This window comes from Electrona antarctica, assembly GCF_951216825.1.
Source record: "Electrona antarctica genome assembly, contig: scaffold_61, whole genome shotgun sequence".
NCBI lineage: Eukaryota > Metazoa > Chordata > Actinopteri > Myctophiformes > Myctophidae > Electrona > Electrona antarctica.
In genome coordinates this window covers 512,659-525,629 of record NW_027638718.1, presented here as the reverse complement: position 1 = coordinate 525,629, position 12,971 = coordinate 512,659, and the positions used below count along the sequence as shown (strand labels likewise).

The following is a 12,971-nucleotide window of genomic DNA, read 5'->3' as shown; positions in this document are numbered from 1 at the left end:
GGCTGTAAGGTTGTCAAGGTTAGGGCAAACTAAGGGCTGTAAGGTTGTCGAGGTTAGGGCAAACTAAGGGCTGTAAGGTTGTGGAGGTTAGGGCAAACTAAGGGCTGTAAGGTTGTCAAGGTTAGGGCAAACTAAGGGCTGTAAGGTTGTCGAGGTTAGGGCAAACTAAGGGCTGTAAGGTTGTGGAGGTTAGGGCAAACTAAGGGCTGTAAGGTTGTCAAGGTTAGGGCAAACTAAGGGCTGTAAGGTTGTCGAGGTTAGGGCAAACTAAGGGCTGTAAGGTTGTCGAGGTTAGGGCAAACTAAGGGCTGTGATATATGATCAGTGTTCTTTGTACACGATGTGCATCTACTGTAACTGTACACTCAATCTTATGAATGAATTGAACATGGTGGACCCTCTTGTAAACAAGTGTAATGCTTAATTGGGTCGTCCACTCACAGTTAAGAGCCCACGCAAAACTGCCCAAAATCACTTTCACCTATAAAATCCATTCACATTTTTTATAATTCAGCTGACTGTGGAGACACATGCTGGAACTTTTGACTTTGAAATGTTTTATAGTTTCTGAGTTATTTAATTTAAACGCCAAATGCATTCTCAATGGCGAAAACACAAACTTTGGCACCACGTGTTAAAAAAAAAAAAAAAGTGTTTTGATTTTTCTGATTTTTTTTAATAAAAAATAAAATAAAATATATATATATATATATTATTATTATTATTTTTTTTTCCAAAGACGTCCACAGACGTCTTGGGCTATGCACGTGCGGTAATACCCAGGACGTCCACAGACGTTTTGGGCACAAAATGTGTAGTCTTTGTATTGAGTTTGTGCTTGAAATGTACTGTAATTCTGCAAACTGTTAATACATATTTCAATCAATCAATCAATGCCCTGCTGGCTGCCATGACAACCGACTAACCAATTGCATCCCGGGCTATGGGATCCAGATCTGATGTAAAGGAACCTCACGTCACCAGGCTTTCCAGGCAATAAGATGTGATGTAATAATGACTATGGATGACACAATTAGCAGGTGGCCTCCCCGAGGATGGGACCACACGATCACACAACCCGAGGATGGTTGCATCATTCATTTCAGCAGCTGTGTGTGTGTGTGTGTGTGTGCGCGTGCGTATATATAAAATAAAAAACTTTATATAGCACCTTTCATGACATGCAGCTCAAAGTGCTTCAGAGCAATGGAGAAATTAAGAAAAGCTGAAAATGGCCGATCTACAAGCTCACAACGTGAGCTTGTAGATCGGCCATTTTCAGCATGTGTAATATTAGTCATTACGACAGCGTCAAGGCCCACCAAGATACATTTTAGTCGACTGAATAAACTGTAGATTTAGTCGACTGAAATCGCATGACATTTAGTCGACTAAAACTAGACTAACACTGAAACATAGGTGACTAAAACTATAGATGCCAAAACATGGACACCTGCAGCTGTTGTAAAACACGGACACACTGTTGCAAATGTAGGGCTATCAATTAAAGTAGCCAACTACGCCACAGGAAAGAGTTTTGGGTGAGCTAATTAACTACAAGTAGACCACATGATAACTCCCCACAAGGTCCAGCTAATTAACTACAAGTACACCACATGATAACTCCCCACAAGGTCCAGCTAATTAACTACAAGTAGACCACATGATAACTCCCCACAAGGTACAGCTAATAAACGACAAGTAGACCACATGATAACTCCCCACAAGGTCCAGCTAATAAACGACAAGTAGACCACATGATAACTCCCCACAAGGTCCAGCTAATTAACGACAAGTACACCACATGATAACTCCCCACAAGGTACAGCTAATAAACGACAAGTAGACCACATGATAACTCCCCACAAGGTCCAGCTAATAAACGACAAGTAGACCACATGATAACTCCCCACAAGGTACAGCTAATAAACGACAAGTAGACCACATGATAACTCCCCACAAGGTCCAGCTAATAAACGACAAGTAGACCACATGATAACTCCCCACAAGGTCCAGCTAATTAACGACAAGTACACCACATGATAACTCCCCACAAGGTCCAGCTAATTAACTACAAGTAGACCACATGATAACTCCCCACAAGGTCCAGCTAATTAACGACAAGTAGACCACATGATAACTCCCCACAAGGTCCAGCTAATTAACTACAAGTAGACCACATGATAACTCCCCACAAGGTCCAGCTAATTAACTACAAGTAGACCACATGATAACTCCCCACAAGGTCCAGCTAATTAACTACAAGTAGACCACATGATAACTCCCCACAAGGTCCAGCTAATTAACTACAAGTAGACCACATGATAACTCCCCACAAGGTCCAGCTAATTAACTACAAGTAGACCACATGATAACTCCCCACAAGGTCCAGCTAATTAACTACAAGTAGACCACATGATAACTCCCCACAAGGTCCAGCTAATTAACTACAAGTACACCACATGATAACTCCCCACAAGGTCCAGCTAATTAACGACAAGTAGACCACATGATAACTCCCCACAAGGTCCAGCTAATTAACTACAAGTAGACCACATGATAACTCCCCACAAGGTCCAGCTAATTAACTACAAGTAGACCACATGATAACTCCCCACAAGGTCCAGCTAATTAACTACAAGTAGACCACATGATAACTCCCCACAAGGTCCAGCTAATTAACGACAAGTAGACCACATGATAACTCCCCACAAGGTCCAGCTAATAAACGACAAGTAGACCACATGATAACTCCCCACAAGGTCCAGCTAATTAACTACAAGTAGACCACATGATAACTCCCCACAAGGTCCAGCTAATTAACTACAAGTAGACCACATGATAACTCCCCACAAGGTCCAGCTAATTAACGACAAGTAGACCACATGATAACTCCCCACAAGGTCCAGCTAATAAACTACAAGTAGACCACATGATAACTCCCCACAAGGTCCAGCTAATAAACTACAAGTAGACCACATGATAACTCCCCACAAGGTCCAGCTAATAAACGACAAGTAGACCACATGATAACTCCCCACAAGGTCCAGCTAATTAACGACAAGTACACCACATGATAACTCCCCACAAGGTCCAGCTAATAAACTACAAGTAGACCACATGATAACTCCCCACAAGGTCCAGCTAATTAACTACAAGTAGACCACATGATAACTCCCCACAAGGTCCAGCTAATAAACTACAAGTAGACCACATGATAACTCCCCACAAGGTCCAGCTAATTAACTACAAGTAGACCACATGATAACTCCCCACAAGGTCCAGCTAATTAACGACAAGTACACCACATGATAACTCCCCACAAGGTCCAGCTAATAAACTACAAGTAGACCACATGATAACTCCCCACAAGGTCCAGCTAATAAACGACAAGTAGACCACATGATAACTCCCCACAAGGTCCAGCTAATAAACGACAAGTAGACCACATGATAACTCCCCACAAGGTCCAGCTAATTAACGACAAGTACACCACATGATAACTCCCCACAAGGTCCAGCTAATAAACTACAAGTAGACCACATGATAACTCCCCACAAGGTCCAGCTAATAAACTACAAGTAGACCTCCTGAACACATGATAACTCCCCACAAGGTCCAGCTAATAAACTACAAGTAGACCTCCTGAACACATGATAACTCCCCACAAGGTGCAACTAATTAACTATAAGTAGACCTCCTGAACACATGATAACTCCCCACAAGGTGCAGCTAATTCACTACAAGTAGACCTCCTGAACACATGATAACTCCCCACAAGGTGCAGCTAATTCACTACAAGTAGACCTCCTGAACACATGATAACTCCCCACAAGGTGTGTTGAACTGAAGGATTAGAGGCAGAGGCGTGGCATCAAGTACAAAAACTTTATTAGGTAAAAGATCGTAATGTTTCTTAGACATAAACAGGTTTAAAAAAAATTATTAAGGTACTTCAGGATTACAAATGAATTGTGCCACTTCTGGGAACTGGTGCTGAGGGTTACCAAGGGTGACAGACAGGGAACCAGCAGGGTGGTAGTGACACCCTAAGCAGGGAACCAGCTAACCCCCCCAGGGTGGTAGTGACACCCCAGGGTGGTAGTGACACCCTAAGCAGGGAACCAGCCAAACCCCCCAGGGTGGTAGTGACACCCCAAGTAGAGAACCAGCCAAACCCCCCAGGGTGGTAGTGACACCCCCAGGGTGGTAGTGACACCCCCAGCAGAGAACCAGCCAAACCCCCCCAGGGTGGTAGTGGCACCCCCAGGGCGGTAGTGGCACCCTAAGGCTTGACTCAATTTACAATTTAGGCATTTAGCAGACGCTCTTAACTCACACATTCGCATCTAGCATACAACATTGATGCATGCTAGATGTAAAGAAAATGGTTTGTTTACAAATTGCCCCAATGCATTTCCAATGGAAGTCACATGGTTTGACACAACATTTGTGTTGTACGGCTTTCGGCTGCGTTTCGACTGCCCCTCCCCCTCATACAACACAAATGTTGTGTCAAACCATGTGACTCCCATTGGAAATGCATTGTGAGCTTGCATCATTCAATAAGTCTCATGCATCAGCTATACATCAATCTGTTGTGACCGTGTGAGTCAGGCCTAAGCCACAGCACACACAAAGGGGAAGGGGATGCCACTGGGACGGGCGTCGCCTGGTCCAAGACTTGGGGGGCCTCGATCAGCACCAGAACTGACAGAGAGAGACAACAGATGCATTAAAAGGAGGATTCAGGTTTAAACACATTTCTACAATAAACAGCGTCCGATCGATCAGGGCATTCCCAGTTCACAGAACATAACAGTGTTGGAACTAGATTCAGGCAAAACAGCAGCAGGGCTTCCTTTCACCAAACACTCATTTAAGGGCAAGGTGCACAGGCAGGGAGCCGCCAGGAACACACGGTGTGTGTGTGTGTGTATATATATATATATATATATATAAAATATTGGATTATTATATTCTTTATTAGGGTTATCAATTATATTAATATAATTATATACTTTATTAATAGTGCATCTACGTAAAGCACATCACTGATAAACCGGAGATTAACCCAAAGATTACCAAGAACTTGGGGACCCCAAAATAAGACAGGCCTCTGTGGTCTGCCTGCCTGCCCCCCCCCCCCTTCAAAACCTGGGGACCACCAGAACCCAGGCCTGTGGACCGGTACCCATGCAGGCTACTCATTGTCTCCCAATTGATAATGGGGAAAGAATCAGCAGCAGCCCCAGTTGTATGTAGTCTACAGCAGATACAGACCACCAGGGGGCAACATGACACTCTTTCCATACATTTACACGGATGATGACACTGTCCCAATTAGCATCATGCACCCCCCCCCCCCCCCGCCCCCCCCAGAACCCAGGCCTCTGGACATTCAGGGCAGATACCACCCACCCACCACCAGGGGGCAACATTTTTATGACACTGTGTGTGTGTGAGGGGAGCTCCTGCTGCAGCACCAGAACCAGGCTCCTAGCACCAGCAGCAGTCGTCACAGTCACCGCCACAGCAGCACCAGCACCAGGCTCCTAGCACCAGCAGCAGTCGTCACAGTCACCGCCACAGCAGCACCAGCACCAGGCTCCTAGCACCAGCAGCAGTCGTCGCAGTCACCGCCACAGCAGCACCAGAACCAGGCTCCTAGCACCAGCAGCAGTCGTCACAGTCACCGCCACAGCAGCACCAGCACCAGGCTCCTAGCACCAGCAGCAGTCGTCGCAGTCACCGCCACAGCAGCACCAGAACCAGGCTCCTAGCACCAGCAGCAGTCGTCACAGTCACCGCCACAGCAGCACCAGCACCAGAACCAGGCTCCTAGCACCAGCAGCAGTTGTCGCAGTCGCCACAGCACCAGCACCAGAACCAGGCTCCTAGCACCAGCAGCATTGTGCAGCAACAGCACCAGACCCAGCCGGAGCTGACGACAGCAGCAGGACCAACACCAGACCCAGCCGGAGCTGACGACAGCAGCAGGACCAACACCAGACCCAGCCGGAGCTGACGACAGCAGCAGGACCAACACCAGACCCAGCACCAGTCAGCACCAGCAGCACCAGCACCAGACCCAGCACCAGTAGCAGTCAGCAGGAGCAGCACCAGCACCAGGCAACCGACAGAGTAGCCGAAACAGCCGCCAGAGCAGCAGGTTGGATAAAGTGTTCCTTCCACGCGCTACGTCCAACCAGGGAAACTCCCCCCTGTCAGGTGTAAAGGAACTCCCCCCTGTCAGGTGTAAAGGAACTCCCCCCTGTCAGGTGGAAACTCCCCCCTGTCAGGTGGAAACTCCCCCCTGTCAGGTGGAAACTCCCCCCTGTCAGGTGGAAACTCCCCCCTGTCAGGTGGAAACTCCCCCCTGTCAGGTGTAAAGGAGCAACTTGGACACTCAGGCATGAAGGAAGCATGAGTTCAAGTCTGTTGCTCTCCCCAGGTTGGCGGAGGGTGTGTAGGGCCCATGGATCACATTAGATAGACACAGGGGTGAAAAACGAGTTACAAAAAAATAAAAATAAATAAAAGCATGGCTGCATTGAGGGATGAAGAGCAGCAGATTGAGCAGATGAAGGAAAGGGTTGAGGGTCTCGACAGACATGGCAACCCTTTCATCCAACATCAGACATGGCAACCCTTTCATCCAACATCAGACATGGCAACCCTTTCATCCAACATCAGACATGGCAACCCTTTCATCCAACATCAGACATGGCAACCCTTTCATCCAACATCAGACATGGCAACCCTTTCATCCAACATGGCAACCCTTTCATCTAACATCAGACATGGAACCCTTTCATCCAACATCAGACATGGCAACCCTTTCATCTAACATCAGAGCCACAGAGGAGGAGCTGAGAGCTGGAGGCATTATGCAGAACCACAACGGAGAGAGTCCAGCTCACACTGCAGGAACCAGAACCACAACGGAGAGAGTCCAGCTCACACTGCAGGAACCAGAGCCGCTCTCGGGAGCACTGAAGGTCAGGTTACCGAGGCGTTTGGCCTCGTCTAGCAGAGTCTGGAACAAGATGAAGGACATCGTCACCTATACACTCCCGTCGTCCTGGACCCTGGACCCTGGACCCCAACCAAACCTCCATGAGTCCGACAGTCTGATCTGGACCCCAATACTGCCCATCCAAACCGCCATGAGTCCGACCGTCTGATCTGGACCCCAACACTGCCCATCCAAACCTCCATGTGTCCGACCGTCTGAAATCTGGAGAACGACAGCAGCATCTCCCCCGGCAATCCAGAGAGCTTTGACCGCTTCTCCAATGTTGTTGGTTCTGAGGGCTTTGGCTCTGGCTCGCACAGCTGGGTCGTCGAGGCTGGGTCGTTGAGGTTGGGTCGTCGAGGCTGGGTCGTCGAGGCTGGTGCCAATAAGCACTTTGCGCTGGGTGTGGTCACAGAGGACTACTGTCAAGTTCATGTCCTGTTCAACTCCAAAGGACTAGAGACGACTCAAGACAACTTTGGCTTCATGTTGTTGACGGGTTGGTTCATTAATCATGAAGGTTGTAAACCTTTGAAGACAGAAAAACTAAAGTTTAACAACACCAAACAAATGATAATATTCTTTTTAAACAACTTATACAAACAAAGACAATGTTTTCCTTTCAACAACTCTTGTTTTTAAGCAATACAGTATTTTAAGCAATTCAATGTCTAATTTAAATGTCTTTTAAACTCAAAATGTATTAAAGTCAACATTGTAAAGGGATAGTTCAGATTGTTTTAACTTAGGCTGTATGAAATACTTACCATTAATATAGTGGCTGCAACTGTATTAATTGATTGCCAGAGTCCCGTGGTGGGAGTTCTGCTCTGGTTTTGGTGAAATATTAAAGGGGCATTCCACTCATTTTACTAGGTCATTAATATACCTTAGAGCTGTTGTGTGGAAATAATAAAAAAAAGTCCACCCATTCTGTGTTTCCTAGAACTGGAGGTCTGAAAGAAAAATCATAACATGGTGAATCACATCTTGATGACATCAAGATGTGTTTCACCATGTTAATGATTTTTTTTCATTTACAGTTCTAGGAAACACAGAATGGGGGGGACTTTATTATTTCCACACAACAGCTCTAAGGTATATTAATGACATAGTAAAATGTTGAAAATGAGTGGAATGCCCCTTTATGTATAGTTCCGGTCATTGTGTGTGTGTGTGTGTGTGTGTGTGTGTGTGTGGGGGGGGGTACAGGTGACTGGATTAAAAGTAAATTAATCCACAAAACTAACATTGTATTGTTGACCCATTTCATTTCTTATCCCACAGAACTATGTTTTGTCCATATCACTACGCCCAAAAAATAGTTCCATGTGATAGAGGGGTCAAAGTTGAATGAAGGGTCCACTCATATTTTAGAAATAGGTCAACACAAATTACGTTAGTTTTGTGGGTTACATTTTTTTCAGTGCACCCACAACATGACCGGAACTACTTTCACCAAAACCAGAGCAGAACTCCCACCACGGGACTCTATCGGGCAATCAATTAATACAGTTTCAACCGGCAAGTATTTCATACAACTTAACCCACCCAGCCATTTGGCTTTTAGACGTCTAAACGACCGTCTAAAAAAAATGGGGTGAAAAGAGTCTAAAATGTAAGGTTTTTTTAGCAGTCTAGGCTGAGATTAGACGTTGAAACAACGTCTATATATAGACAGTCTACATTTAGACCTTGATTAGCATGCAGGCTAATCAAGGTCTAAATGTAGACCGTCTATATATATATATATAGATGTTGAAACAATGTTGTTTCAACCTCTAATCTCAGCCTAGACTGCTAAAAAAACCCCATCTATTTTCACCCCATTTGTTAGACCAATTTCAGCCATCTATTAGACTACTACAACAATGCTCAGTGGGAAGTTAAAAAAAATTGTGAACTATCCCTTTAAAGGACAACTTTAGTTTTTTTCAACCAAGGTTCATGTTTTAGGTTGTTAGAGAAAGTAAAAGATTTGTGTAATCTTTTTTTCCCCATTTGCTGCTTTTTCGTTTTAGGGATTTTAGCTGTTTTTGACAGGGGGGGGCGGGGCATTCGAACATGGGGCTAAAGACGTATTTTTCTCTTTTTTACAATTTTTTTTATTTTATTATTTACTATAGTCCTACTAGACCCCAATAAATTACATCTGGCCACAAAAGATCATGGGATTTACTGAATGTGTCAAACTGACATAGGCTATTGAGCCTATGACACACAATGTGGCCTCCACCCCATAGGCCTCCTTCACATTCAGTAGATCCTGTGATCTTTTGTGACCAAATGTAATTTCTTGGAGTCTAGGAGGACTATAGTAAATAATTTAAAAAAAAATCACCATAGAATTTTGTAAAAAAAAAAAAAAAGACTTATTTAGCCCCATGCTCGAAGTTGCCCTTTAAATTAACCATTTAAACTCTTGAAATTAAATAGGTAAATGTTTCAACTCAAGTAAACATCTAAGCACTTTAAAATGGAACACAGATACATAGCTGATCCTTGAGAGCTTGTAGATCAGCTCTTTTCCAACTAGGCATTTTAAACACATGCTGAACCATGAATTGTCCACATTTTAGTAGTAATCTTTTAAATTCTTCCATTTTAAATCATTCTAAACATTTCTAACTCATCTTATTCTCCAACACTGAACACAGAAGGGTTCTACAATGTGTTCCTTAAACAATTAACCCATTATGACCTGAGATCAGATTCTAAAAATGTCTTCTAAATCCTGACAGTTTTCTGAAAAAGCTGTTTGTCAGTTGTTCAATTTTTCAAAAATAGCAGACCTACAAGTTCATAGCGCGCCACTCGGTGCCGCGCTATGAGCTTGTAGATCTGCTATTTTTCAACAGCTAAAGCATAACATAATGCTAACACCAAAAGGGGTTCCCGCCCAGAATGGGTTTAAACCTACATGAACACATTAATTAAGCAGCATTTCAAACATGCAGGTAAATAAACATTGAACAGACCTTTGGCGTCTTTGGGCTGAACTCCTGAAACGACTTGTCGTCTTCTCTCTGATTTCTGTTGGTTTGAAATGGCCTTTTAAAGTCTTCAGGTGCTCCTAATGAGCAGCGGCCATTTTGCTATTGCACTCTGGGAAGTGTAGTTTTTTTGAGATGCCGAGCAAAAGCTCCACTTTTGACTCAACAACTACTGCAGGAAAGGGAACGGAGGCCGGAGGGGGCCCACTCCAAAGAGGGGGCCCACTCCAAGGAGGGGGCCCACTCCAAGGAGGGGGTCCACTCCAAGGAGGGGGCCCACTCCAAGGAGGAGGTCCACTCCAAGGAGGGGGCCCACTCCAAGGAGGGGGCCCACTCCAAGGAGGGGGCCCACTCCAAGGAGGGGGCCCACTCCAAAGAGGGGGCCTCTCAGACCCATTTGAGCCACGGACCACCATTTGATGACATTTAGCCTCTCAGACCAATTTTTAGCCACGGACCACCATCTGATGACATTTAGCCTCTCAGACCCATTTGAGCCACGGACCACCATTTGATGACATTTAGCCTCTCAGACCAATTTTTAGCCACGGACCACCATCTGATGACATTTAGCCTCTCAGACCCATTTGAGCCACGGACCACCATTTGATGACATTTAGCCTCTCAGACCCATTTGAGCCACGGACCACCATTTGATGACATTTAGCCTCTCAGACCCATCTGAGCCACGGACCACCATCTGATGACATTTAGCCTCTCAGACCCATTTGAGCCACGGACCACCATTTGATGACATTTAGCCTCTCAGACCCATCTGAGCCACGGACCACCATCTGATGACATTTAGCCTCTCAGACCCATTTGAGCCACGGACCTAGCCTGATTATCAGACTGTAGCTTTCTTGAAGCTTCAGTCTGACATTGTCTCCTGTCTGAGCGATTTCAAGGGGGAGGGGATTAGAATTTCCCTCAACCAGCATTGGTGTTGTTTTTCCCTCCTTCCTCTGTGTGTTGCGCTGCGTGATGACGCTGAAAACGGGACTCGGCGCTGATTGGTTGTTCGTTAGACCCACCCCCCCACCACCGATTCTCATTGGATAATACATTTTTCAACCGAAGAAATTATAGGTTCACAGTGCAACACCAGACCAAGAGATGCAGTCCACTCAGAGAGTGGGCGGGGTCTTTGGGCTGGATCCAGGCTACCACGGACCACCATTTGATGACATTTAGCCTCTCAGACCCATCTGAGCCACGGACCACCATGTGATGACATTTAGCCTCTCAGACCCATCTGAGCCACGGACCACCATGTGATGACATTTAGCCTCTCAGACCCATCTGAGCCACGGACCACCATTTGATGACATTTAGCCTCTCAGACCCATTTGAGCCACGGACCACCGTTTGATGACATTTAGACCCATCTGAGCCACGGACCACCATTTGATGACATTTAGCCTCTCAGACCCATCTGAGCCACGGACCACCATTTGATGACATTTAGCCTCTCAGACCCATCTGAGTCACGGACCACCGTTTGATGACATTTAGACCCATCTGAGCCACGGACCACCATTTGATGACATTTAGCCTCTCAGACCCAAAACGAAAGAATGTTATCGTTGGATCCATTCCAGGCTGTATTGATGTTGGTACCATTAGGAGAAACAACAGGCAAACGATCAAATTAACAATTCTTCTATTCTAATTGTGTATAGACTTAATAAATAAAGTCATGCAGATGTTTAACATTAATGTAACAATTGAGAGCATAAAATTACGTCCGGTCCATTTGGTTTCATACAATCTTTTTTTTTTTATAGATTTGAAATCTGTATAAATAGTACTTTAAGTATATTTGATGCCAATGCTTTTGTACGTATATGTGGATGCCAACACTAGGGTCCATGACCAGCAGAGGTCATCATGGGGTCAAGGGTGATGACCTTGACCTTTTTAAACAGCTGCATGTTGACGTCACTTCCGTTTCATAATGGCAGCAGCCGGCCAGGTGAAAATGGATATCCGTGCAGTTCCCCGGTGCGGCCACTGGAGGGAGGTGTTTGTCAAGGAATTTTGGGTTGAACTTTAAAGAGCCCTAAGCGGGCAGGAACCCCATTTGGTGTTGAAATGAAATGAAATGATTACTATATTTACCCAGGGTATCTGGGCTAAGCTCAATAACTTGTTTCCAGCCAGGCCCTGCTCATAGAACACATTTCATCGTAGTGGTTCAATGCCTTGTTCAAGGGCACTTGAATTTTAACGTGTCGGACCGCTGATTCGAACTGGCGACCTTCCGGTATCAAGACCGCTTCGCAATCCGCTCGGCCACCGCTGCCACTATTGTTAGCATTTTGATATGCTTTAGCTATTGAAAAATAGCAGATCTACAAGTTCATAGCGCGCCACCGAGTGGCGCGCTATGAACTTGTTGGTCTGCTATTTTTTGAAAAATTGTGGATACATTGAACTGTAAGTGTGTGTTCTCCTGTTGATGGTACTTTGATAATAATCACTCATTCTTTGAAACTCTGAACTTGTGTCTCAACTTATTGTCTTTGTCTCTTTACTGACTGACTTCCTATAACAGATTGCATGGACATGTTCCACCGGTTGTTCAACGCCCATAATACAGTATGTAGTGTTCATTTTGATTGGCAGTCTAAAATGGTTTCCTGTAAGCTATATATAAATATATACACATTTTATTTTGGAGGTGGGTTGCCAACTTCATCAGCTTAGATTTTATTATGCTTTTAGATTCAGCACGAGTTAATCTCTCCCCCTATTGGACGAAACTGGTATCCTGACCTGAAAATGCATTTTCTGTTTAAGCGCTGGAGGTACTTGGAGACCCCTGGCATGCAGTGAATAAACTCTCCGTCTATAGCAACGAATACTAGCACTATATAGAGCTATTTTACCCTTTTTTTTAACCCTTTTTTATCCAAAGAACAATCACTTATCCAACCATCTTCAACCGCTCAGAGCCA

At 45.0% G+C, this 12,971-nt stretch overlaps 1 long non-coding RNA gene across 1 annotated transcript; it reads right to left on the bottom strand.

Moving 5' to 3' along the window:
• Positions 1 to 3,920: 3,920 nt before the first annotated feature.
• On the bottom strand, positions 3,921 to 10,054 carry LOC306917788. Its single transcript, XR_013789242.1, has 3 exons — positions 9,997 to 10,054; positions 7,067 to 7,547; positions 3,921 to 4,710 (listed from the first exon to the last, which is right to left on the bottom strand). It is a non-coding gene; the product is annotated as an uncharacterized lncRNA (long non-coding RNA).
• Positions 10,055 to 12,971: the final 2,917 nt, after the last annotated feature.